At 35.3% G+C, this 27,173-nt stretch overlaps 1 pseudogene; it reads right to left on the reverse strand.

Annotated features, from left to right (window-relative positions):
* Window positions 1-397: 397 nt before the first annotated feature.
* LOC139436160 (olfactory receptor 10AG1-like) lies at window positions 398-19,538 on the reverse strand (annotated as a pseudogene).
* Between the last annotated feature and the right edge of the window lie 7,635 nt (window positions 19,539-27,173).

Consider the following 27,173-nt stretch of genomic DNA (forward strand, 5'->3'; position numbering starts at 1 on the left):
GTGTTTTTTAATGTTTTACTTAAATTTGAAATAAAGAATATTATGTTGGTTTTTAGAAAGATTTCAAAAAAGGAAAGAAAATGTCATGATTTCAATTATAGGATATAATGCATATGAAGTCATCTTGTTTAGGTACCTATCTCAGTTTACCAGTTTATAGTAAAGGAGAAGATTTATCTTTTTAAAAGTAGCTTTTTAAAATAAGTTAATAAAATTGGCATAACTCTGAAGACATAAGAGCCCATTAAAGAAAACGGTATCATAGGATTATTTATAAATGCAGGCAAAGTAGATTTCAGTTAAATCTACATGTGAATTAAATGCATAAAGGAATAATTTGTTAGTCCAAGTAATGATTTGGGAAGGAATTTTTCTCAATGCCTCTTTAACATATGTATCATAGGATTAAACTATGTATCATAGGATTAAAGATTGGGGTCAGAATATTTTAGAGAAGAGAGAGCAGCTTGTCCTTTCAGATTGATTTGATTTTGGCTTTAAATATGTGCTAGCACCTGATCCATAGAATAAAATTACAAGTATAAAGTGAGAAGAGCAGGTGGAAAAGGCTTTAGTCCATCCTGTGTTTAATGACAATTTCAGGATGGTTGAGCTAATTCTGTTATAGGAGCCAAGAATTAACAGAAAGAGAATAGTGACAATAGAGCAAATATATAGACCACATAAATTTTCATTTATGAAAATGTCTCCACAGGTCAGTTTGAGAATCTGACACATCTGCCCTAATTTGACTGGAACTCCACTGATTCATGAGCTCGCCACCAGCTGGGTACACATCTTGTGATTCATGACTAAAGGATAGCTCAGTGGGTTACAAATGACCATGTAACAGTCATAGGCCATCACTGCCAGAAGAAGGCACTCTGTGGTTCCCAACATAGGAATGAAACTTATTTATGTAGCACAGGCCAAAAAAAAAAAAAAAAAGAAATAAAGAAATATTTCCTTTCTGGTCTAAAGATCCATGAGCATTCTAAGAAGAGGAAAAACACATAACGGATTTCTAGGAAGGAAAAGTTGTTGAGAAAAAAAATACCTGGGAGTCTGAAGTGTTGGATTTACATTTGTTACTAGAATTATGATGTCATTGCCCATTAGGATAATCAATAGATGGCCAAGATTATTCCAAAAAGAAACCAGTGGAATTTGGAAATATTAGAAAAGCCCAAGAGAAAAATTCCTTCATGGTAGTGAGAACTGATTCTATAATTTTTCAATTAATTTTCTATCTGTGTATTTACATTTCTTGGTTACATTTTCCTCTTTTGTAATTTGATAAGGACATTAGCATTGGATTTATAATTTCTCTGTTTCTTTCTGACACTTGGTTTCTTTGATTCTGAGAGATTTGTTGTGAAACCAGGAGAAATGAATTCATCTGCAGATAAAGTCAATTTAATCAATTAAATGAACATAATTGATCTGTAATACTAGATTTGTAGTGTATTCATACTAACAATATCCAGAGCTATGTATTTTTTATTTAGCTTGTAGTATGAGAGGCAAAATGCAGTAGAGTACTTTCTTATAGTCAAATACAGAATCATGATCCACTCCCTCTCACTCTCCATTTTTATTTTACCACAGGATTTGCTCATTCAACCTCCCCTCTTAGAAAGTATTCTCTCTATATCAAATATTGTTCATCCTTTAAATTTCAAATACACTCATGAAACTTATTTTAAAATTTTTGCTCTTAATTCACATAGAATTTTAATCATTATGGCCATATAATTTAGAACTCTGTTTCTCCATTCATTGTTACTAGGGGAGAAAAAAAAGACTTCCATTTTTGTTTTGTGCATCTCATCTCATTAATTGAATTGTAAATCACTGAAGCCAGGTACTCTTTTTTAAGGTTTTCCCTATCATCATCCCTAATATGTAACTATTATATTTAACATTTATTAATCTATAACCTCAAGACATTTACCCGACACATTTATTTTATATTACTCAGATTTATTCATATTGTGCGGCTTACTAGGACTGGAATCCAAGCTTCACAGTAAAATAACTCCTTACAACTACCTCTGACATTCTTTACCTACATTGTCTCCATGATAAAAGTAGAGTCTTTGTTAAAGACAACTGTTTAGTTTTCTGACCATGCACTAGAGCTCTGAGTAATGTTCAAGAAAAACACACATCTTGTTTTGTTTTAAATTACTAACCACAAATAGCAATTGAATAATTCTGCTTAACGATCCTATCAAATTTCCTAAATATATATGCTCTAATTGTTCTCCAACTTTTTAACACAATTATGTTAATAGCTGCTTCTCTCTTCAAAGTTGCTCCCCACCCAACCCACCCATACCATAATATTTGCTATCCTTATTAAATAATTACATTATTTTGTTTGAGAAAAGGCAGCACAAATTTAATTGTAATCTCATTTAACCAATTTCTCATCTACTTTTACCATAATAAGCTTTAGTTTGCTTATATTTCTGTTGAATTTGGATGAAGTTTTCCAGTGAAGATTTCTCAAAGAGTCTCACCTAGTTTTAGTCTTATTGTAAAACAATGTATCCCCTGCTCAAGCCAAACATTCAGGGTGAATTGCCCCTTCCTTCTACCTAATACCTTTCTATCAACCTTTCATGATTTGTGGTGTACTTATAATTCTCTCATTAGGGTGATTTAGGCTGGGGGAGATTGATTTGTATGATTTGATAAGTTAAATGACTAAATATCAAGCTCTTGGGAATTAGTATAAGCCAAACTGGCCATGGCACATCACTCACTCTTCCTGAAACTTCAAAATATGCTGCTACTTCTCATCTCCAATGCTAACTCCTAGTTCAATCTATATTCTCATTTTCGGGATTACTGTAATAGCCTCATGCCACTGCAATTGATTCTGCTTGGAAAACACAGTGTGACCATTTAAAAGATGAAAATCCTATCTCTCTGCTGTCCTGTTGAAAATACCTTGATCAGTTTCTAATGTATTGAAATAAAATTCAAATTCCTTCAGCCCTTACCTATCTTTGTAACTTAAACTGAAAACACTCTCCTAATTTTTTTCTCTATACATTCAGTTCTTCTTTAGGATTCTAAGAAACTACAATCTAATCTTCACTTTTTTCTTTTGTCTAGAATGTTCTTCACATGACTAATCTTTCTATTTAGGACTTAGATCAGATGTCACTTTCTCAGAGAGTCCTTCCAAGTTTATAATATAGATAATATTAGCACCATTTAATTATCTCAGTGCCAAATTATTAAATACTTAATGCTCTCTCAAGTCAAAGTATACTCATGATTTCAGGTGTTTGACCTTAATTAATGAATTTTGTTCTCAAATTAAAAGATAGTTCTGAATTGAAATAGAATATCAACATATTAGTAGTATATATTTTCCTTATTCAGTATTAATGAAGTTGCTTCTTTCTCTCTGATAATGTTTTTGTATTTTTTATTTTAAATTGTTTAACATCTATACCCACTTGCTTTTCAATACCCACTTGCTTTTCAATGAACAAGTGTTCTTTATAGAGGAAGCAGCCACTTCTTCCCTGGGGAATATCTATTTTCCCTCCTCACATCAAAATTGCTAGCTAAATGCTCCTTTTCACAACTATTGTTATGTTTTTCCAAATAACTCTTTCATAATACAACAGCCATTCTCTGCAGTCTCTCTATGGATTATAATTTCATGCACTTTTCATTTCCCAAATACATTCAAGGTACATGTCTTGCAAGAAGACAAACACTTAATTGCTTGTATTGCAATTGTCTTCCTTTTCTTTTCTTTCTTTAACACCCATGGTTCTTCTCAATGGAATTTTTAGCAAATCCTCACTCTTTTTAGTATCATCTGAATATGCTTTGCATATTTCTGCATATTTAGAATGTACTACTTTGCTTTGTAGATGTAGAAATTTGTTGTTTTTAGGTAATTATGCTAAAATATACCTCTCAAATTTATACATAGTATTTTGTAGCATATATATTACTTAATATACAATAAAATATTAGAAAACAGATTTTTATAGATGATAAATATTGCATGTAGTCATACTGTGGATATCAAAATCAGCTAAGTAAATTCAAACTTTGTTTTCATGATTATAAAGAAGTTCCACCTGAGGATGCTAAATAGTATTTACCTATAATTTTCCTTAAAATTCATGTTTAATTTTGTTTACATTTAATCTCCCTGGAACTAATTTTGGTATAAGGTATATAGAAAGATTCCATTATTCTTTTATCATATGATTTGTGAAGTGCATAAACATTGGGAATTGAATAATCTTTATGTTTCCCCAAGGAGTTCTTATTTTCTGTTTATCATAATACAAAACATAGTTTTAATATATTTTAACTTGCTTCAATTTCTCTTAGAGCAAATGATCAAATGGTACTCCTGGTGACATTTTAAAACATATTCTCTTGTCTTTGCCTTCATTCCTAGTTTTTCAGACCAAATTAATGATCATTTTTATCTACTCAAACTGAAGTTAGTAAGAGCATCATCATTGGAATTGAACACCACAGACTTTTGTAAGATTATTCTCTAAATATTCAAATAAACAGTAAATTTTTGTGGTTTACCTTAAGTAGCTTAGATTTATTGTTTCCAGGTTACTGTGGTTATTGGATAGAGAATATAAAGGAGAAACTAGCAGCTGGATGGGAAGGTGGAAAAGATAAAAAATATGCTTGTTTGTACTTAAAGTGCTATGAATAATCCAGCTGAAAGTGCAAATTTATGATGTAAGGTTAAAGCCATAGACTCTGCCTCCTCAGAGCCCTTCCTGGTGCCACATTGGACCCCTCAATGGACAACAAAAGGTATTAAGAACCTGAAGGAAATAAACTATATAAGTCCAAACTGATGGCTGGCATTAGTAGAATACAACCCTGAATATGTGGATATTGCTGAGGGCACTGAATTCTAGTAGATGCAGTGCATTCTACTGGCCAGAAGTACAGAGATGCTTTTGAACAAAGAATTGACAGAAATCATATGCCTGGTTCTCATATGCCTGAGAAAACAACAGTAACCATGGAGTGCCAAACAGTCCATCAGAACAGCCAGAAGGAGGAGGAGGCCAGGAGATGAAGTATACACTTCATGTGAAATGGAATTAGGCAGAAAAAAATGAAGAAGTGTTCTTATCTTGAAAAAACTTAAGCTATTTTTAGGGTTTTGTAAATCAATTTTGTAGTTTTATTTAGATTTGAAATTGCCCTTGCTATTCAAGGACTGGTACTCCCAATAGTATTGTTTTGGATGAATAAAGATTGAAAAATACCTTTACATTTAGCTGAAATTCTTCCATTGGGGAATATGACTTTTTGCATAATTTTTGTTTTGGTGATTTTTGAATGCATTATTATATTCATTATTATTAATAATTAGACATTAGATTTTAGAAAGAACATCTCATCTGTTTTTGATGAAAATATTAAGGAATTGCTCGTAAAGAACTTTCCAGACCAATTGTAGTAGGTGAGGATATAGACATAAAGTTTTACTTTTGATGAGACGCCACTAGTACTTTGGGGTGATTTATTCTCATTTCATTTAGGAGTGGCTGGTACTTGTCATGAGTGGAAGATGGTGCCACACCCCCCAAGCCATCTTAGAGCCAAGCCTTTCTTTTCGGTTATCTTCCTGCAATATAAGGAACTTTCTAGAAGGCAGTCAATTATTTTATTTTTTAATGTTTTCTGCAATAGGCTTTTCAAAAGAAGTTTTTACTTGTATGCTAATATTTACCATCTGTAAATCATAAGTCATCTAATTATGCATATATGAATGTCAAGGCATGGAATATAGTGACAGCATCCTCAGTGTATAGTATTCTTCATAATTATTTTAAGACCTCAGGTTCAAAATTAGCTTCTCCTCAGCTCCGCATCTCCTCTGTAATTTTCTACTTGAATCTTTAAAGAATCTCTGACAATATGCGCAGGATGCTTTTAGCAACAGTCTATTGATAATTATCTTAGATAGTTTAGAATGGAAGGGTCAAAATTACAAACACTCATTAATTCCTGAACTGCTTATTTAAAATTTGTAATTGTTCCCTTGGGGTCTGACTATAATTATATTTGTTTAATCAGCCTTCCACTTCAAAGAAGAACAAATTATATATATATATTAGGGATTTTCAAGTTTCAGAGTAAACAAATTGATTTTTATTAACACAAAGCATTGAGTTCCATCATTTCCCTTGTAGGAAAATAAAAGACAAAATTAGTATGTAAATTTAAATAATTTACATTTGTTTATTAATTCTGTTTATTTCAGCATCTTACCGTCATTCTGTTCATGACAAATTATGTATTTTGTAAGATAATACAAACTTTCTTTATAGTTCTCATTCATTTTTAAAAATATATATTTTATTTCTTTTTAAAAGATACATAGATTACCTAAAATGGTACGTTAGAAAATATAGGGGATTACCATATGTCCCACTCCCCACACTTCCCTCTTTTCCCATGTTAACAACTTCTTTTATTAGTGTGGTATATTCATTGCAATTGATGAACACATTTTGGAGCATCATCACACAGAATGGATTATAGTTTATATTGTAGTTTACGCTCTCTCCCTCTCCATTCTGTAGGTTATAGAAGGATATATAATTTCCTGTATCTGTATTTGCAAAGCACTCACAAATCTTCTATTAATTACTCAATTTCAAAGCCATTTACAGAGTTATGGTATTTGCAATAGTGGCATACTACTCTTCTTTTACAAAAATCTGTTTTAGTTTATTTGCTGCTCAGGCAAATACCATGAAATAGCTTAGTCTTAATAATGGGAATTTACTCACAGACACACAGTTTGAGGATGGGAAAAAGTCTAAATCAAGGCATCATCAAATTTAAATTTTCTTCCAAAGTTTGTGACATTCTGGGACTGGCAGCTGGTGACCCATGGTTCTTAGTTTCCCTGTCACATGGTGATGCATATGGAGGCCTCTTCTGACCTCTCCATTCTTTTTGGGATTCCACTGGATTTCAACTTCTGATTTCTTCCTGTGACAGTTTTCTCTCTGAGTTTCATTATGTTTATAAAGTACTCCCATAATAGGATTAAGCTCCATCTTGATTGAGGTTGGCCACACCTTAATTAAACTTACCTCCTCAAAATGTCATAATTACAATGGTTTCATACCTATGGAAAGAAATAAGTTTAGCAATGTGTCTTTCTGAGCTGTGTCACTTAAAACCTCCACAGTAAGTAAGTACTAATCTTTACCCCTAAAGAACCTCAACATTTACATTTAAAAATACTTCTCTCATGCACATTGAAATAAGATTAACTCAAAGTCCGATCACTATTATATTGTAATCAGATGATACAAATTATGCATTACTTCCACTTGAAACCCAAATTGAAAATACAGCTATCAGTAATGCTCTTCCTATAAGACAACAGGAGAAAACAGAAAAAAAGACAAAAATATGAATGCATCTGCAGTTGGTCATGAGGACAATTTCAAAATTCCCATTACTGTTTGCCAGAACCCAAACTAGTCTGGTTTCTTCATTATCTTGTTGTTTGTCTCTTTTGTTTTTAATTTGTTCTGTGTGACTTTTCCCATACCTTCATTTCAAAGAATGTATTATTCACTTGTGTTTATTAAGTTTTCTTAGCTTTTTATTGTTCATCATTTTTAGACATGGAGTTACTAATTATCGACCCAGTAAAATCTGGGTTCTGACATGCTTCTTTTTGATCCCATAGAATAACAGCACCGTTTTTTGGTTTTTTTTTTGGTAATATTGAATATTCATCCTAGCCAGTAAAGTGACCCTCATTTCTTCCTATTCCTAAGCTGGTAGTAAGGTCTCTAAAAGGCTGGCGGAGAGTCATAACTTATATTTTAATGGAAATTACATTTTAGCCAGTGGAAATGCTCTTATCTTAAACACAAGGATCCCAGTATACAGTTAGCCTGGCATCACAGGTAGTAGAAGCAAATAGTAATAAGGATCATTGTCAATTTTAAGTGCCAAATCCAAGGATTCTAGGAAGAAACACCCTATCAGTGCAATAAGGCTAATAGCTTTATTAGTTATTGTTTCATTAGGCCGTAATATTAATCTGTCTAGCTAGATGCTTATGGTAGATAGATAACAAGGAAACACCAAGGAATTCCATAAATATCAGAACATTACCTTACTTTATTTTCAGTCAAATAAATGTCTTGTTCAGTGAAGATGTTACATGCAATACCATGCCAATATACAAGGTATTCTTGAGTATTACTGGCGATATATTGCTGTCATAGAGGGTAAGTTCAAATATGGACTACAGATCTATTCCCGTGAGGAAAACATGTCACTCATTTTATGATAGTAAAGAATTGCTGTATTCACTGCCACCAGATAGGCAATACTGTTATATAAAGGGCTCAGGTTGGCACTTATTGTGGGAGGCATTCAGCAAGAAGCTGATTTTGCCTTGGTGAAGGGATATTGATTAGGTTGAACCTATTCATTTTTCCATCCTGCCAACATCACCATTTTGTATGTGGACCCACTGAGCAAACACTGGGGTGGTGAAGAAAAAAGTTAACTGCTATCTACAGAATGGATCATTTTGTCAACTGGATTATTTATTTTTATGAACTTTCATTGTTATAGGTACTTTTATTTTCAAAATTGCAACACCAATATATAATTGACAAAATTAGGTGTACATATTTAAAATGTGTCATTTTATACATTTAGACAGATGTAAACAGTAGTGAAACCCTGACCACAATCAAGATGCTAAATATACCAATCACACACAAAAGATTGTTCATGCTTCTTTGTAATTTCTCCCTCCAACACCTGCATGAACTTTCTCTCTCCATTCAGTCACTGATCTGCTTTCTATCTACAGATTAAGTTTCATTACCTAGAATTTCTATGAATGGAATCAGCATGTAGTACTTTTGCTGAGATTTCTTACTTAGCAAATTAGTTTGAGATTAAGTCTTATTTTGATGCATGTGTTAACAGTCCACTCCTTTGTATTGCTAAATAGCATTCCATTGTTTGGACGCACCACAATATATTCTTCATTTACTTATTGATTGACATTAAAGCTGTTTCCAACTTGGGGGCTATTAAACATAAAGTCTTTGTAAGAATGTATACTTTCCTGTCTCTTGGGTAAATAACAAGAAGTGGAATGGCTGGATTATATGGCACATGTATGTTTAGCCTTTCTTGAAACCGCCAAACTATCTCTGAACATAAGACACCAAGTTTTACTTTGCACATCAAGTACCAAAATTTATGAATACAGGAACAAAATTTTCACACTGAAATAGATCAAGTACTGAATTTGATGAATTTCAAAGCAGATGAGTACCAAAGTAGGACTGAAACCCCTCTGGCTGTATTACAACTTGTTTTATGCCAGGGCTTATTCTAGGAACTGTTCATTTTTAATTTTTAGACCTGTGTTTCTTGATAGCAATGAAGATGACATGGTCATGATATAACAAACACAAGGTGACAGTACCTAGTCAATCAGAAACTAAAGGGCATAATTATAATATGTGTCCAATTGGAATAGGCAAATGGGAGCAGGGTTTGGTCTTGTAGAAATCTATGGAAATGTAAAATGGGAAATGGAATCTCAAGGGACAAGATAGAAACCAATATAGGAGTTGCCTAATCAATAAAATCAAAAGAAATCAAGGATGTAGACTAAAGAAGCCTAGGAGAGCCACCCTTTCCACAGAAAAATCATCCCAAATAAAAATTTCAGTTTTTTGAGATCAGTCATTTTACAAACCTGGGCCCAGTGAAGAAAGGAGAGGTCAAGTACTCAAGAGGAAGTTACCGGACATTGTATGTCCTCCCATGGCCCACTGGGTGGAATGTGGGAGAGTGTGGGCTATGATGTGGACTATTGACCATGAGGTGCAGCGGAGCTCAAAGATGTATTCACCAAATGCAATGAATGTCTCATGATGATGGAGGAGATTGTTGTTATGGGGAGAGGAGTGGGGTGATGGGGGTGGGGAGTATATGGGGACCTCATATTTTTTTAATATTTAAAAAAATAAAGACAAAAAAAAAAAAAAAAAGAGGAAGTTCCAAGCAGCACTATATATTACTGGTTGTTGCAAGGACTCTCCCACTCTCCACCCAAGGCACCTCAGGCCATTTACCCCATTTACCCAAGAAACTATAAACTGGGTAAAGAGGAACCCTCAAAAATGTCAAGGACTGACTGGAAGGCACAGTGTCTATTTTGACACTTATCTCAGAAATATAAGTATCCTTATAGCCATCCAGCCAAGAAATTCATGGAATTCTGCCTAGTTCCATGGCTTATTGTGGATCATTGGTCATAGAACTATTTTATTTCCCCTGTTTCTGAACAAGTAATCGAAATTAACATAATATGTAGTTGATATATTGCAGAATTTTCCCTTGGTCTATGGGATGGGAGGAGTACCAAGTGGCAGGTTTTGTAACTGCCCCTACCACACCACCTAAGATAATAAAAATAATATCTCTTCTTGGGGAAAATAACATCAATGAAGAGCACCCTTAAAGGACAAAAGGGAACAGTAGTCAGTAGTGTGGAATCTACTTTATCCCCTTTTAATTCTCTAGTCTGGTACCTACAAAATACAAATCTTAGAATATAATGGTGAATTACAGAGTGATACAAACTTAACTAATTAGTAGTATCTATTGTAGCTGCTCTGACAGATGTGTTATCTTTGCTAGAGGAATTTAACTTGGTCTCAATAATATGGTATGGGATCATTGATCTACAGAATGAATTCTTTTTCATTCCTATAAAGATGGAGAGTTAAAAACAAGTTTGCAATAACTTGGGTGGGATAGGTAGCAATGCACTTTTCCAATTTAGTCCCAGGACTGTAATAACCCTTCTGCCATTAACCAAAATGCAGTCCAAATAGATTTAGACAGTCAGAATATCAAGAGAACAGCACATAGACCCACTATATTGATGAAATCATGTTAATTGTACATGTAGAAAAGAAGTCGCAACTATTTCATATAATATGTTTTAGTGAGAAGAGGACAAACCCTATAAATATTGAGAGACATAGCAGTCTCAGTAGTTTTTAAAGAGCCATCAGTCTAGATCATGTTGGAATATGCACAATAAATTACATGATACATTACTGCAAATTGCAATTCACACAACTAGGAACACCATTTGTCATCCTTTCTAAAATCATTTGTGGTGTTGTATGAATTAGTATTTTATGCCATTTTAGTTTATAATAGTATTCCATTATATGAACATATCACAATTAATGTTCAGTTGATAGACATTTGAATTGTTCCACTTTAGCACAATATAAGTAAAACTACTGTAAAGGCTTGTATACTACTCTCTTTCATATACAGGATCATTTCATAAATAAACAGAAATATTTTTTGTCCTTTCCAATATGGATGCATTCTATTAATTTCTCTGGCCTAATTTTTCTGTACAGAACTTGCAATACAATGTTGTATAGAAACGGTAAAATCAGGCATTTTTTTCTTGCTCTTATTTTTAGGTTAAAAGCTTTCAGTTTTTTCACAATTGAGCATGACAGATGTGGATTTTTAAAATATGGCCTTGATCATGTACAGGAAGTTTCCCTCAATTCCCAATTTTTTGAATGTTTCCCTGTTGTTTGTTTAGTGCCCATCTTAGTTCCCAGCTGTGATAACAAATTCTACACAATCGGTTGGCTTACCAACTGGATTTATAGGCTCTTGGTTTCAGATATTAGAAGGCATGCTTCCTCCCAGGGTTGGTAGCATTATGGCTGGCTGTTAATCCTTGTTTTCCTTGGCTTTTCTGTCTCATAGAAATGTCCTATTCTTTCTTCTATGTTCTGTTGACTTTGAGGTTCTTCTCCTCCAAGTGACTTCAAATACATAAAACTGCGGCAATAAGCTTAAGGCCTAACCTAAGGATTCTGCTGGGTCACACCCCCCAAAAAAATAACATGTTTAAAAGCTCCTTTACACTATTGGTTCTTGGTCCAGGAATGAATTAAGATTAAGACTATACATTTTTTTTTAATTTTTTTATTCATTTTGTAAAAATATTACATTCAAAAAATATGAGGTCCCATTCAACCCCACTACCCCACCCCACTATTCCCCCCAGCAACACTCTCTCCCATCATCATGACATATCCATTGCATTTGGTAAGTATATCTCTCGGCATCGCTGCACCTCATGGTCAATGGTCCACATCATAGCCCATACTCTCCCATGTTCCATGCAGTGGGCCCTGGGAGGATCTACAATGTCTGGTAATTGTCCCTGAAGCACCACCCAGGACAACTCCAAGTCCCAAAAACGCCTCCACATCTCATCTCTCCCTTCCATTCCCTGCACCCAGCAGCCACCATGGCCACTTTTCCCACACCAATGCCACATTTTCTCTGTGGACCTTGGATTGATTGTGTCCATTGCACATCTATGTCGAGAAGAGGCTTAGATTCCACATGGATACTGGATGCAATCCTCCTGCTTTCAGTTGTAGGCACTCTAGGCTCCATGGTGTGGTGGTTGACATTCTTCAACTCCATGTTAGCTGAGTGGGGTAAGTCCAATAAATCAGAGTGTAGGAGTTGAAGTCTGTTGAGACTCAGGGCCTGGCTATCATATTGTCAGTCCAGAGATTCAAATCCCCTAGATATATCTTAAACCCCAGCACCAACTACAATTACAGTAAAGTAGCATGAAAGCCTTGTGAAAAGAGATCCCATCTGTGTCCAGCTCCATCACACAGAAACACTAGCTCCAAAGAAGGGCCAACTGACATGGCAGTGAACCCCATCTGCCATGACCATAGAACCTGTGGGTCTCTTTAGCCCTCAAAAGAACCAATACCTGGGGTTGTATTTACTTTATCTGTCTCTGAGACTCTGCTCAGGTATGCATAAGGGCAATCCTTCTGACATCCTCCAGACTCTTTTTTAGAGACTCATACCCATATAAACTCATTTGTCTTTTCCATTTCCCCCTTAATTTAGGTCAAACAGCATTTTTAACTCCTGTTATTATATGTAGACAGGGATATTCTGCTGGTCCGCATTGAACCTTTAATTCAAGGTCATTTTCTAGTTACATCATCAGTTGGTACTTGGTAGTGACTCTATTTTGATGGTGGTTATTTTTCTGGGATAAATAATTTGACCTAACATAGTGTCTTTACTGGATTATCAAGTCTTTTTCCTCTAATGCATTGTCAATCGGAATTTGGATGCAGTTTACTCAGTAGTCAGCTAATGATTGATCAGAGATTTTCCTAAATGCTTTGAGCCAGTAAATCTTCCATTACTTACTGAGTATGTGTGTGTGTGTGGGGGGGAGAGGGTCCAGTGGGTCCCAAGCCCTGGCTCCCCCTCCTTAAGGGAAACTCAGCCCACTAGCAGCACATAGCCACCTGTGTGTCCCAGCATACAAATTAAACTGTAACAAACCTCCCCATAGGGAAGCAATCTGCAGAAGTTATTGTAAATTATATACTTCCTTTCTGTGATAAGACTGTTAGAACCCTTCTGTGGTTTCATGTGACCCTAACGGAACCTCTGCTCTCATACTCTGTGGAAGGTCTTTGTCTTGAAATCCTTATATTGCCCCTCATTTTCCTACCTTTTTGCAGACTTCTACTTTCATTCTCTGAACTGCCACCTTCAGAGACCAACTTGTGTTTGTAAGTCCAAATAAAGTTCATGTCTGATTCAGTGCCAAGTGCATCCTTTGGTCTTTGCAGCTGCCCCTACCTGAGCTTCCAGGAACTGGGTTGGAACAAATGTTGAGGCAGCCAGGAGGCTTTAGGTCCACTGTAAGTGACAAGCATGAGCTCCAGGAAAGGAAAATCTGTGGAGGAAATCCCAGGGAAATGCCAGGTAGGGAGGGTGGCTGCCCTTCTGGACTAGTGGGGATTGAATTTATGGGGATGCCTTCAAAAATCCAGTAGTTATACTGGCTGTGCTACAGCAAGTCACAGAGCAGTTGCAGTTAAATAAAAAGAAAGGAGACCACCAAACAGCAGCAGCTATAACTTGACACTTGTTAGGGGCCTTGCAAATGGCTACTGAGACAGAACAAGTACTAAACATCTCTATACACTGCCTAGAAGAGGAATTAAAGCTAGAAAGAGATATGTACCTTTTACAGGCAGAAATGAAAGACTAACAAATCTACTTTGCAAAGTTGCCAACAAGTTATAAACCCTGGCCTGTAGATCCATTGAGACTAGGGGCAGCAGGCTACCTGAGTTCATGTCTGAAGAATATTGGCCACTCCAGGGTGAGACCCTAAAACATTTGACACTATGGCCTCCTCCTCAGTTGTAGAGAAAGAAGAATAATTGAAAGTAGAAGAGAAGGAAGAACACTCATGGGTGGGCTCCTTAATACAACAAAAGTGGAAGTCTTCAGATAATCAGCCCCCTGTGGCCCTGTATCTAAAATCCTTCAAAAAAGTGTTACATGTAAACATGAAGACTATACTGTTGCTGAGTTGGGAGATTTGGGGCAAAGATATAGGCAGAAATGTAGAGAGACCCTGCCTAACTGGCTTCTAAGATTTGGGACACTGAAGCAGAAGGAATTGTACTGTTGGGGGTAAAAATAAGTAAGTTAGCATCATTCAACACCCACTCTTCTTTACACCAGTGTTTATATCCCACCTCTGGTGAAACAAGGTCAGCATCACTATTAGTATGGTTAATTGCTGAATTCAAAGCTGCCTGGCCTATTGAAGAAGATATACTCCATGCCACCCACCATTGTCAATCTATGCAAGAATTACAGGATGTTTGGGGGGGGTGGGGGCTGGGGATAAAACATGTCATTTATGCTGCCAACTTTGTAGTGCCTGATGCCAAAGATTTTACTATAAGAATGAAAGATACCATTTTGCACTCTTCTCCAATCTTCATTATGGGTGTTTGGTGTCAATTTTAAGTCCCCTAGAAGAGCAGTCTGTCCTATAAGCTTCACAGGCTACAACAGATTTATGTGAATCATAAAGGCTACCAAAAAATGGGCAAGAGTACAGGTGGTAGGAAAGATACCCCAAGGGCATGATGGCCCTAACTGTGTGTCATGCAAGCCAATGTATGTAGTTCTTATCCCCCAGACACTGAGAAGAAGCAATAAAATGACAGCCCAATGCTGTTCCAGTGAAGCTGTGAAGGAAGCTTTCTAAAAAATTAACAAATTTCTCCCTTAGAGTGCTGGGGGAAAGGAAAAGTAAGTAGACAACTGCCACTCCAAATCCAGGAACCTTTTAGAAAATTGGCAGGTACCATTCCCCTTACCCTAGGAGAAGGGTCAAGCTCCCCAGGTGAGAAAAATAACCAGGGACCCAGGGGATCAGAGTTCACATATAAAATTAACCAATTATTGGTCCCATACCTACGAACAAAAAGTGCTAGCCTTGGTAGGCACAGGAGCTACATATACTTTATTTATGGCAAAGTATTGTGATTCCATGGGCCAGAAACTGTTTGTGCTACAAAACAAAATTTAGTTTTATAAATTAGAAGGTTATCTCCCCAAAAAAACCTATGTTGTATATTTCCCCTATACCTGATTTTAGTTTAGGAATTGACATTCTCCAAAATATCACATTAAAAAAATGCCACAAGAGAATTTTGACTTTGAAGAAAGAGAATAAAGGAGATATTAAAAGTAAAATCTAAGTGGTCCCTAGTGAAGGTGCCTATACCCTGAAGAATTGAAGCAACTAAACAGCACATACTCCTGGGAGGGCACCAGGAAATTAAGGCGAAAATCAAAGAATTGGTAAAGGTGTGAATAATAATAACTACCCAAAGCCCTTTTAATAGTCCTGTATGGCCAGTATGAAAGCCTGATGGAACATGGCACATGACAGTATATCACTGTGAATTAAATAAAGAAACACCTCCACTGCATGCAGTGGTCTCAGATATTGCTGGCTTATTATAAGAAATTAGTACTCGGTTATGTCACCATCAATTTATTTGGATCTTGCTTTATTTACTATCTTCTTAGACAAGTCAAGCCAGCCTGCTTTTGCCTTCATATGGGAAGGCTAGCAATGGGCTTTTACAGTGCTTCCCTAAGGCTATGTGTACAGCCCGACTATCTATCATGGCCTCATGGCAAAGGACCTGGTTGTGTGGAAGAAACCTGAGGCTGTAACTTTATTTCATTATATTGATAACATTATGTTAACCAGTAACTGCTTTCCAGAATTGAAAAGCAACATACATATGGTATCATAGACTGTTATTTCCTCCAGGCTGTATCCTTCTTACAGTAATATCATGATACCCCATTTATGTACTTTATGTGACCCTAGCAGAAACTCTCTTATGATATGCCTTTGTTCTGTGACCCTTTATATTGCCCCTTATTTTCCTCTTTCTGGGTGGAGCACTACTGTCACCTTTTTTGTCTGCTATAGCCATAAATCCTCTCCTGTCCATAAATCCCAAGGAAGTTCATGTCTGACTCTGTGCCAAATGCATTCTTTGGTCTTGCACCTGCCCTGACCCATGCCTTCCAGAAGCTGGGCTTGGACAGTGTGTGTGTTTGAAAATGTTTTCTATGCTCAGGCAGTTCACAGTTCTACTTAAATGTTCTCCCTCTGCATGCTTAGAGCTTTAGATTAGTCAAGGAAGAGATATTGGGTCCTTCTCAGGTTTTCCTGGGCAATTTCACATCCCTGTACATTGACAAGCCTTGAAGATCTCAAGAGATAGTCTATGACTTTTCAAAATCCCTATGGACATCTAATACTTAAAATCTTTCATTGAAATTTTAGGCTAGGCTTTTGCTTTCTCCATTGGGTATTGCAGAAGCAGGCAGTTGTGATGTTAAAAACTGCTGCTGTATTTTTTATACAATTACCCTGTGAAGAGGATTGTTTATGCAAACTGAGCTCTGAGAGTTAAAGTAAAGACAGTACCCTGTGAATGGAATTTTTCATGGGGACAGGTCAAATAATATCAATGTGGTGGTAGAAGTGTGGACTGGACATACTTTGGCACCCCAAACACAGTTACAACCCTCGAATATTTGCTTGGTTGTGTTAAACAGCTTCCATTATGCCCAAGTGGCTGATTTTCAAGGATAATGCATAACTGTAGAGAAGGGAATGGGTCAAGTTATAACACCATACATGAGTTCTTCTTAAGAAATTTCAGGAACTTTTTATTGGAAAAATTCTCCTCAGGTTTTTTCAAATATTTTATTGTTTTAAAGAATTCTGTACAAGTTGATTTTGACAATTTTCATCAGGGTTTGCTTTGCTTTATCAAAGGGATGGAATCACATATGTATTCACAACATAACAAAAGTTCCTCATATTTCTATTTTCCTTCATGAAAAAGTAGGGATTACTGATTAAGAAATATAACACAGACCTATGTATTTTAATCCTATGGGTAATAGGACACATGAGTAATCATTATTAGAAATGTCTTAATATTTATATTATTATCATGAATGATTTATTACAAGTTTATGGGGTTGTGAAATTTTAGGGAGACATTTTGCCTTTATTCATAGAAGGATGTGAAAATTTTGCCATTGCATATGAGATAAAGTGAACATGACCCCTCATCTATGGGTCATCATTTGTATTAGTCAGCCAAAGGGGTGCTAATGCAAAATACCAGAAATTGGTTGATTTTTATAAAGGGTATTTATTTGGGGTAGGAGCTTACAGATACCTGGCCATAAAGCATAAGTTACTTCCCTCAGCAAAGTCTATTTTCATGTGTTGGAGAAAGATGACTACTGATGTCTGCAAAAGTTCACAATTCCTGGGTTCCTACCTTCTTCAGGCTTCTTTTTCCTGGGCTCAGGATTTCTCTCTTCCTGGAGCTTGCTTCTATTTCCTCTGTGAGCTTACTTCCTGGGGCTTCAGCTTAAGGCTTTAGCATCAAACTCCAACATCAAAACTCCAACATCAAAAACCCTCAACTCTGTCCTTTGCCATGCCTTTTAACTGTGAGACCCCACCCACCAAGGGACAAGTACTCAAAGCCCTACTGGACAAGAGGTTTACTTGATTAAGTAATCAAATAAACCTCTGAATCAATAAATCACATATGTTCAGAGGATACGACGAGTTTACAAACATCATTCAATATTTCTTTTTGGAATTCAAAAATAATATCAAACTGCTACACTCCATCCTCTGAATTCTAAAAACACATTGCAATATTTAAAAAAAAACACTTAAATCAGTTACAATGCAAGTACTAAATCATCACAATCAATTTAAATAAATAAAGTTTGTCTTGGGGCAAAGATCTGTCTGCTATAGACCTCTGAAACTTCAAAAACAATTTATCTGTTTCCAATACACAAATGGACAAAGGATAAACATTTTCAGTACAATAAGGAGAAATTGGGAGGGAAATAAGGCTCACAGTTTCTCTACAGTTCAGTAGACGTGCAGGAAATCCTCTGTTCAATTTCAAAGTTTGAGAGTTATTCTTAAGAAGATGGTGTCTTCTCCTTGGGGCCATATGGGGACCCACATTTTCCACCAACTTGCCCAATGACCATTTTCTTTGTTTCACCCTCATGAAGCATCTGGGTGTTGACCAAGCTCCAGAGCTCCCCCTCCAAGAGTGTTGGGGTTATTGCCACAGCTTACCAAATTTTTGGGTTAGAGACTTAACTCACCTAGTACAGTGATGTAAAGGCAACATTCCCCTAACCTTTGGCACACAGGCTTAACCCTCTCAGAGCAACGAGTTGACCACTTGGCCCCCCTAACCTTTAGGGGAGAGGGTTACCACTCAAAGACCTGTGGGCTGCTGACCTTAACTGCCCTAATCCTTGGGGAAAGTGCTCTGTCCTCTCTGTACCCTGGGGCAGTAAAACTCTCCCAGAACATTGGACAGTCACATCCACCCTCTTCAACTACTGGGGCAAACTCGCCCTCTCTGTACACATGGGTGGGGTTCCTCTCTTGACCCAAGGTGATGTCCTAATCCCAGACCTCAGCTTCCATAGTTTTCCTCTTAAAACTATTTCTCCTTTAATATCTACTTTCCATGTCCTTTTTATTCCAGGCTGACAGTAATTTTGTTCAAAAAGCATCCTCACAAACCATGTTGGTTTAGCATGCAAGAAGCAGGGGTCCAAGCCATCAGACTGTAAGACTTACCACAAGTCTTTCCTAGATAACTGCATCTTTCATCTGCGAACTTGATTTCCAAAGACCTGGAATTTCCAGAATCAATTTCTGTTTACCTTGTGCCAAACAGTTAAGTCCTCAGCATTTCTCTCTCATCTAACATTTTGGATTAAGCAACAAGTAGAAGCCAAGCCATATTTTCTGGATTTATTTTGGAAATTTCTTCAGTGAAATGCCCAGACTCACCATTTTCAAATTCTGCCTCCCATAAAACACCATGAGTTAATCTTCCTAAGATCTCTGCAACTTTAAAACATGGATCACCTTTCCTCCAGTTTTGCATAATAGTTGCATCGTTTACTCCTAAGGCATCACAACAAGTCTCTTTAGCATCCATCTTGCTATCAACAGTCTCTTCAAAGCACTGTAGGTCATTTCTTGCAATTATCTCAAAATTTCTCAAAAAAATACCCCTTACCCGTTTATAAAACTGCTCCAGCATTATGGCAATAGCAAAAGCACTTCCCCACTCCTTGGTACCAAATTCTGTATTAGTTAGCCAAAGGAGTGCTGATGCGAAATACCAGAAATTGGTTGGTTTTTATAAAGGGTATTTATTTGCAATAGGAGCTTACAGATACCAGGCGATAAAGCATAAGCTACTTCCTTCACCAAAGTCTATTTTCACATGTTGGAGCAAGATGGTCGCTGACATCCGTGGGGGTTCAGGCTTCCTGGGTTCCTCCCTTCCTCAAGCTTCTTTTTTCCTGGGTTCAGGGTTTCTCTTTCTCTCTTCCTGGAGCTTGCTTCTGTTTCCTCTGTGAGCTTACTTCCTGGGGCTCCAGCTTGAGGCTTTAGCATCAAACTCCAACATCAAAAACCCTCAACTCTCTCCTTTGCCATGTCTTTTTTCTGTGAGTCCCCACTCACCAAGGGGTGGGTACTTAATGCCCTACTGACTCAAGAGGCTACTTAATTAAGTAAGCAAATAAACCTCTGAATCCAATATAATCTCTTATGCCCAGAGGATAAGACGAATTTACAAACATAACCCAATTTTTCTTTTTGGAATTCACCAATAATATCAAACTACTACACCACTGATATCCATGCCAGTATTTTGGAAACTGTTCTGTGAGAGTTAAAGAAGTTTGCTACAGTACATTCTAGACTTACTAATTCTGTTTTCCTGACATTAATAGTTAAACATCTGCATTTTAATAAGGCCTTCTAATTGAATCTAACATATACTGACCTATGATAAAAAGGTTTCTGAATTCCTTCCATGCATACTTCAATTCTCTATGAAATTCATTCAGCAGGGTTGTTTTCCAGGATGAAGATTGTTGATGTGGTTGAAGCACTTAGTAGACCAATGGTGGCAATTGAAGAGAAATATTGAATAAATGTTATATGAGCACAATTAGCTTCTTTGTGGCACTGTTAAGGAATATCATTCCTCTTTTAAACTTTTCCTGTTAAGAATCTATGCAATGAAAATTCAGAAGTTAATGATGTTGTAAGTAAAGGATAGTCCCAAACACATATTTTTTTAATTAATCAAGGAATAAAAAGAGAGGAGGCATAAATATAGCAATTTTTCCATAAGCAATCAAACCCTTCATATAATTTGAATATTTAAGAATGCAAATACAAATGAATGGAATGGTACTTATAATTTATATTGCTTCTTCTAATTAATCCAAATATAGTTGGATGCTAATAATGCAGTTTTTTAAAAAACTCTCACCAATTACAATTCTCAAAATAAACATTAATATACAAATGCATCATTACTAGAATTGTTATTTTATCCCTTATTTCAAATACAAGGATACAAAATGAGATATAAATTTTAATTAAGTTAAGAGTTGGCTAGGTCATGCTATAAAGGTCAATACTTGAACAATGCCATTTATATGTAAATGGAACCATATTCTGCACCTTGTATATGATAAATTGAAATTAGGGACAATATGCTATATAGGTACTTGTTAAATGTGTACCAAAAATAACCTTTTGGACAGTTTACTTTCAGTGAGTCAGATTTGGTATCTAAGCTCACAGTAGTCTACCAGATTTTAAAATCCCATGGGTTTTTCTACATCAATGCTACAATTTCTTCCATTAATAGTCACACTAGTTCTATAGTAGAATATCAGTAAGTCCACTCTAATCCATATTTTATTCCTCCATTCTGTGGACCCTGGATAGTGATATATCTACCCTCTATATTGAGAGGCAGTTTAGATCCCACATGGATGATGGATGCAATTCTCCTGCTTGCAGTTGTAGGCACCCTCATTTTCCTGGTGTGGTGGTTGACCATCTTCACTTCTCTGTTACCTCACCTAGGTAAGTCCAGTCAATCAAAGAGTAGGAGTTATCTTGGTCCAAGCTCATCAATATTAAATATCTAACTCATATCAGTCTCATACGAAAATATCAGCCTTATCCCCCTGGCAAAAGATAACATATGCAAATTTTAAGGGGAAAAAATAAAAATAAGAAAATCTGCAAAATTGCAGATACAATTTTGCAGATTTGTTTACACATTGGGAAAAAATGACTGACAATTGTATATTTAAAAGTAAAACATTTTGCATGCTGCTCTGCATCAGATGGCTATTTTTGCTGCTGTAAATCCATGTTAGGTAGCTCTATTCAGCTACAATTGAGGAATGAAGCTGTCATTACAGTGAGTCATCAATGTATCTAAAAGCAATAAATTATACAAAATTCAGGAACAATTGACTGTATTTCTGCATTCTGATGGCACACATTTCATTTGGTATCCAGTCTATGTTTTCAGTACAGCTATGACATTCTTCCTGTATTCCTACTCTACAGATTAAATATTCTTATATCAACTTAGCTACTTTGCATTTCATGTTTTTAAAGAAATGCAACTATTTTGGATACTATTTTCTTGACATAATAGAGTTCATCTTTGTTCTCCCAACCACATTGACTATGAATTATCATGCTATCTTTGATTTTATTTGATCAGTTTGAAGTAAGTGGGATTATTGTTTCAGTTTTAACCTAAGACCTAGTCTTATATTGTTACTGTATAAAGAACACATGACTTATCATAACATGGTAATAATTTTGTACATTTTAGTTGACATTTAGCAAAATAAATCCAAAATTATTTTTATATATTAATATTGAACCATTTGTAAACTTTTATTTTCAGCCTAAATGCAACACTTCATTTTTAAATAATATTATCTTATTGCATTTAGTTTATTTCTGGGACCCAAGTGATTCTCCAATCTTGATTCCTTCCAACTTGTTAGCTTATTTTCCAGGTTTGTGATGTTCACAAGTTTTTAAGCAAGTTTCTATTGAAGTTAATGACCATAACAGAGCCTAGGTGTACAGAGTTCAAAGTCATATCATTAATTTTGATGAGATAATTGCTTAAAAAGTCATTGAGCAGAGCAGCAGATGTGGCTCAATAGGTTGAGTGTCTGCCTCCCACCTGGGAGGGCTCAGGCTTGGTTCTTGGTGGCTCCTGAAAAAAAACAAAGCAAACAACAAGCAAAACAAATAATAAAATAAAATTTAAAAAACTCAGGGAAGCCAATGTGGCTCAGTGGTTGAGTGCCAGCTTCCCACATGTGAGGTCTTGAGTTCAATCCCAGGTCCCTGGTACCTCAAGAAAAATAAAAAATAAAGAATAAATGACCAAATGCAAAATGTTGACTGATACCTGTATATATTCTGGAAATAGAGTAATTCAAACACCCAAGTGAAAGAAAACACTGGGAAACTAGAAAAAGATAAAGTATAAACATAGACAAAAATAATATTTCATTTCAAAAAGAGAGTTAATAAATATTGTGAAGTATTAAGGAAAGAAGGAGATGAAGAAAACATATGCTCCATAATAATTATCAGGTTCTTTTTACTTTTAAGAGTAAATTTCTTTTGCATTAAAAAATAATTAAAAGCATTCAGAACTTTTTTCATATAAATGCTTTGAACAATAAGCAAGGAAATGTGAAGATTAAAAATACTATTTTAAAAGGGATGATGAGTTAGGCAAATCATTAAAAATTTCCTTAAAAACACATATGTTTGATAACTTAGAAAGGAATCAATGTCACTAAGTGATAACAGCTTTCAAAGTTGTCAATATTTGTAGACTTTTTAAATGATATTAAACCTAAGAGAGCTAAATTAAAGAGCAGAAAATATGTCTTTGAGTAAGAAATGTCTACAATGCCAAATGTCAAAATAACTGATCTCCTTTACAAAGTTCTTTCTCTCCCTCCCTAAGTTTTCAAGGCGATGGCTATAATATTAATATATAATGGTACACTACTTTGTCTTTCCTTTAAAACACACAAATAAGTGTACCTCAATATTAATAATATTTTGATTTAATATTGAGATGGATTTCAATTACTCTTTACTATCAAGTGCTCAAGTCTTCTACAAAGAGGGAAGACCATGAGCCAGAAAAGATGGGTCAAAGTCATTTATTGACTATTGATCAGCTTCTTTGGAAGCATACACCAACTGAATTCTCTGAATCAGCTGAGTGTCTGTTTGCATGGATATGTGTGTGTTCACATGGATCTGTGCATGTCTGGAAGTAGATTTGTGAGTGTGTATGTGGCAGTCTGTTAGGAAAAGGGAGAAGAGAGACTGGAAATTTTTGAGGGGAAGAAAAGGGAATGAATGGGGAGTCTTAAGTGGTACATTCTAAATAGGCAACAATTTTCCTGGTAGCATATTTTTCCACAAACTCACATTTATACTTTAATGAATCTATGTGCACATTGCTGGGGAAAGAGAAATAAAAGCTGAGAAACTTAAAGTTGCAATTAAACTATAGTCCTGACATTTTATTTAAACAATCCTCTCCATGAGATATATCAATAAATTAAAAAGGAAAGCCACATACTACTATAAAGCATTTCTGATATATTTTACATATATGATAATCTTATAAAAGGTGAAAAGAAATACATAAGGAAAAAAACTAAGTGATTTATCTAAAATCTTCTATATGATTAATTTCATGTGACATTCCAACTTTTGTCTCTAAATACTTATTCCTCTAATTTTTGCAGGCAAGGTTTTGTTTACAAAAATGCCCTAATTTTTGAAGGTCCAGAGAAGATATAGAATAATTGTAAGAGAATTACCCTTGGTCATGCATTAGCCTGGTAATCTAATTTAGCAATAATTGGATACAGACACTTGAATATTAATAGAATGTGTTTACTTTGAAATATTTTAATAAAAACCTGCATACTTAAACTAGACTTTGAAAGTTAATTAAAGAAAATTAGCCAAAAAAATCACAGAAATGAAGGGATTCTTTTCCTGATAATTTCATTCCATAAAGATTTCCTTACTCCTTTATTCCTTAGGCTATAGATGAGACGATTCAAGATGGGATTACTCACTGTGTAGAACACAGAAGCCACTTCGTCCTGATTCAGGGAATAGCTGGAACTAGTCTCAGATATGTATAGATGCAGATGGAATAGAATACAGTTATAACCATTAGGTGCTAGTCACATGTTTACAATGCTTTTTGCCTCCCTTCCCCTGAATGTATATGAAAGCTATTGAAGAGAATGTAGGAGTTGGATGGAAGAATCAACAGGACAGACCCGATTGTATTCACACAAGCAAAAGTGGAAACAATGCTTTCACTCATGGTGGTGTCAGAACAAGAGAGCTTAAATATTGGGGGGCTATCACAGAAGAAGTGATGGATAGCATTGGAACCACAGAATGGGAAAATGCTTACATAACTGGAGTTAACCATGGAGTTCAGTAATTCTGCTACAGATGCCCCAGCTGCCATCTTAAGGTATACCTCCTGGACATGACTAAGGAGTAAAATTGTAAGTTACATAACCGTCATAGGCCATTAACCCAAAGAGGATACATTCAGTTGTTGCCAAGGTAATGAAGAAGTACAACTGCAGGAAGCAGCTGTCAAAGGAGATGGTTTTCTTCTCAGATAATAAATCTACTGCCGTTTTGGGGTGATGTTGGATGAGTAACAAATAACCACAAAGGACACATTTTCCGAGAAGAACTACACGGGTGTGTGAAATCTGCAATCAATTCTGATTAGGCGAATCGTCCCCAAATTTCCCAGAACTGCAAGTGTGTAAATCAGAAAAAAATAGCAAAAGGAGAATAATCTTTTGCTCCATGGATTCTGCCAACCCCAACAGGATGAACTCAGCCCTTGAATTGTAATTTTTTCTGGCCTTTTAGTACAAACATTAATTGAAATTTTGTATTAAGTGCAAATATTTCCTTCAACACATCTTTAGAGATATAAATAAGTTTGTTAATAAGCATATATACAAATTCACAAAAAACTACCTAGATTAACATAGCAAACTAAATTGACAGACTGAAGTTAGATAAAATTCAGAGGACACATGGATAATACATTTGATTTAAAAACAATGTCTATACTGAATTTGGGTTGTGGGCTTCTTGAATCACTGGTCTAAGTCTATAGACTCTACATAAGTTTTCACAAATTTAACATACATTTTTCTTTTTCTGTACAGAACTCCCTACCATTCTCTGAAAAAAAAAATGTGGCTTTAACTCAAGGATATAATTGTTCATTCCATGAATATCACTCCATAAATATTCACCTCCAAATTTATACCTTGTCTGTGGAAGTGTCCCATTCAAAACCCAAGCAACAAAGTTTAGGATAGTTTTTAGGTAATATTTTAATGTTTGTCAATTTGAATTTTTTATAAGAATCAGTTGTTATAGTTATAAGCCTGGCACATTTACATATTAATGCCATGTAACAGAAAAGTTGGTATCTAGCCAACCCATTTAATAAAAGTTACAAAACTTTGTACCTTTCCTTTCAAATATGACATTACTACTGTGGGCTACTTTCTTTTTTATCAGATGGTTTCAGCTGGAGACTGAAAAATACTATCTGTAAAGTTGAATTACTCATTTGTAAAATATTGAGGGACTGTCTTCAGTAAAAATATATTGCAGCACCTTAATTTGTTTTTCTTCAAGAGAATTGGGTGTCTCTGGAAATTGGATATAGGTACTAATTGTAGAGTAAGTTATCTAAATGCAAGAGCTCCAGTCTCCAAATAAAAAAGATGTAACACTGAGCCAATGTAAATGTATTTCAAAGGCAATGTAATCAGAAATTATGTTAAGATTGAATCATAAAGTGTTTTCAATTTGCTAGGTTATTCTAAAGTCTTTCCCTAAAGTAAATTTAATCATTTTAATTGGCTGTATATATGTCTCTATCAGTAATTTTAGCTTATTCCAGGAGATTACATAGTCCTTAGTCAGTATACATGAGTGTGTGTATGTGTGTGTTTCTCATTTAATTTGGGTAAATTTCACAATTAATCTAGGTTTATTCCTGAGTGAAATTAATGAGAAGTGGAAACTAGCTAATATCTTTTGCCTCAATGTTCAAGAAATACTGTCTTATGAATAATCAGGAAAATAGATAAGCACATCTAATTCCTGTTTATTATCTTAAAATTTTGTTGTTGTTATTGTTGTTTTTTGCAGTTACTAGTTGTGATTATGGTCCTTACACTGTGGATGAAGTCACAGATTTGTCTGGATTAAAATGCAAATGAAAAAGAAGATGAAATAACCAGAACCTATGAAATACCATAACCTATCAACGTTGGCACCTAAAATTAAGAATCACAGGCTATCTCTTTTCAAATCTGATTACAAATGCATCTTCATAAAACATAACCACCGGTTAAGACCAAAGTAGTGTCAAATTTATTCTAACCATGATACAACTTTTATATATACAACCAATAATTCAATAACCCTTGCCCAAGAAGAAGATTCAAGTTCTTGAGTGATATTCCCTCTTATCTTTGATTACTTTTAACTTAAGTACTGTGAAATAAAGTTAATACAGCATATCCTGTATGATAAGGAAAGAAAGAAATGAAAAGAGATGTAACAACACACAAAAAAACAAACATATCCATAACATATTAAAGAAGATACACTAAAAACA

This window comes from Dasypus novemcinctus, chromosome 19, assembly GCF_030445035.2.
Source record: "Dasypus novemcinctus isolate mDasNov1 chromosome 19, mDasNov1.1.hap2, whole genome shotgun sequence".
Lineage (NCBI taxonomy): Eukaryota > Metazoa > Chordata > Mammalia > Cingulata > Dasypodidae > Dasypus > Dasypus novemcinctus.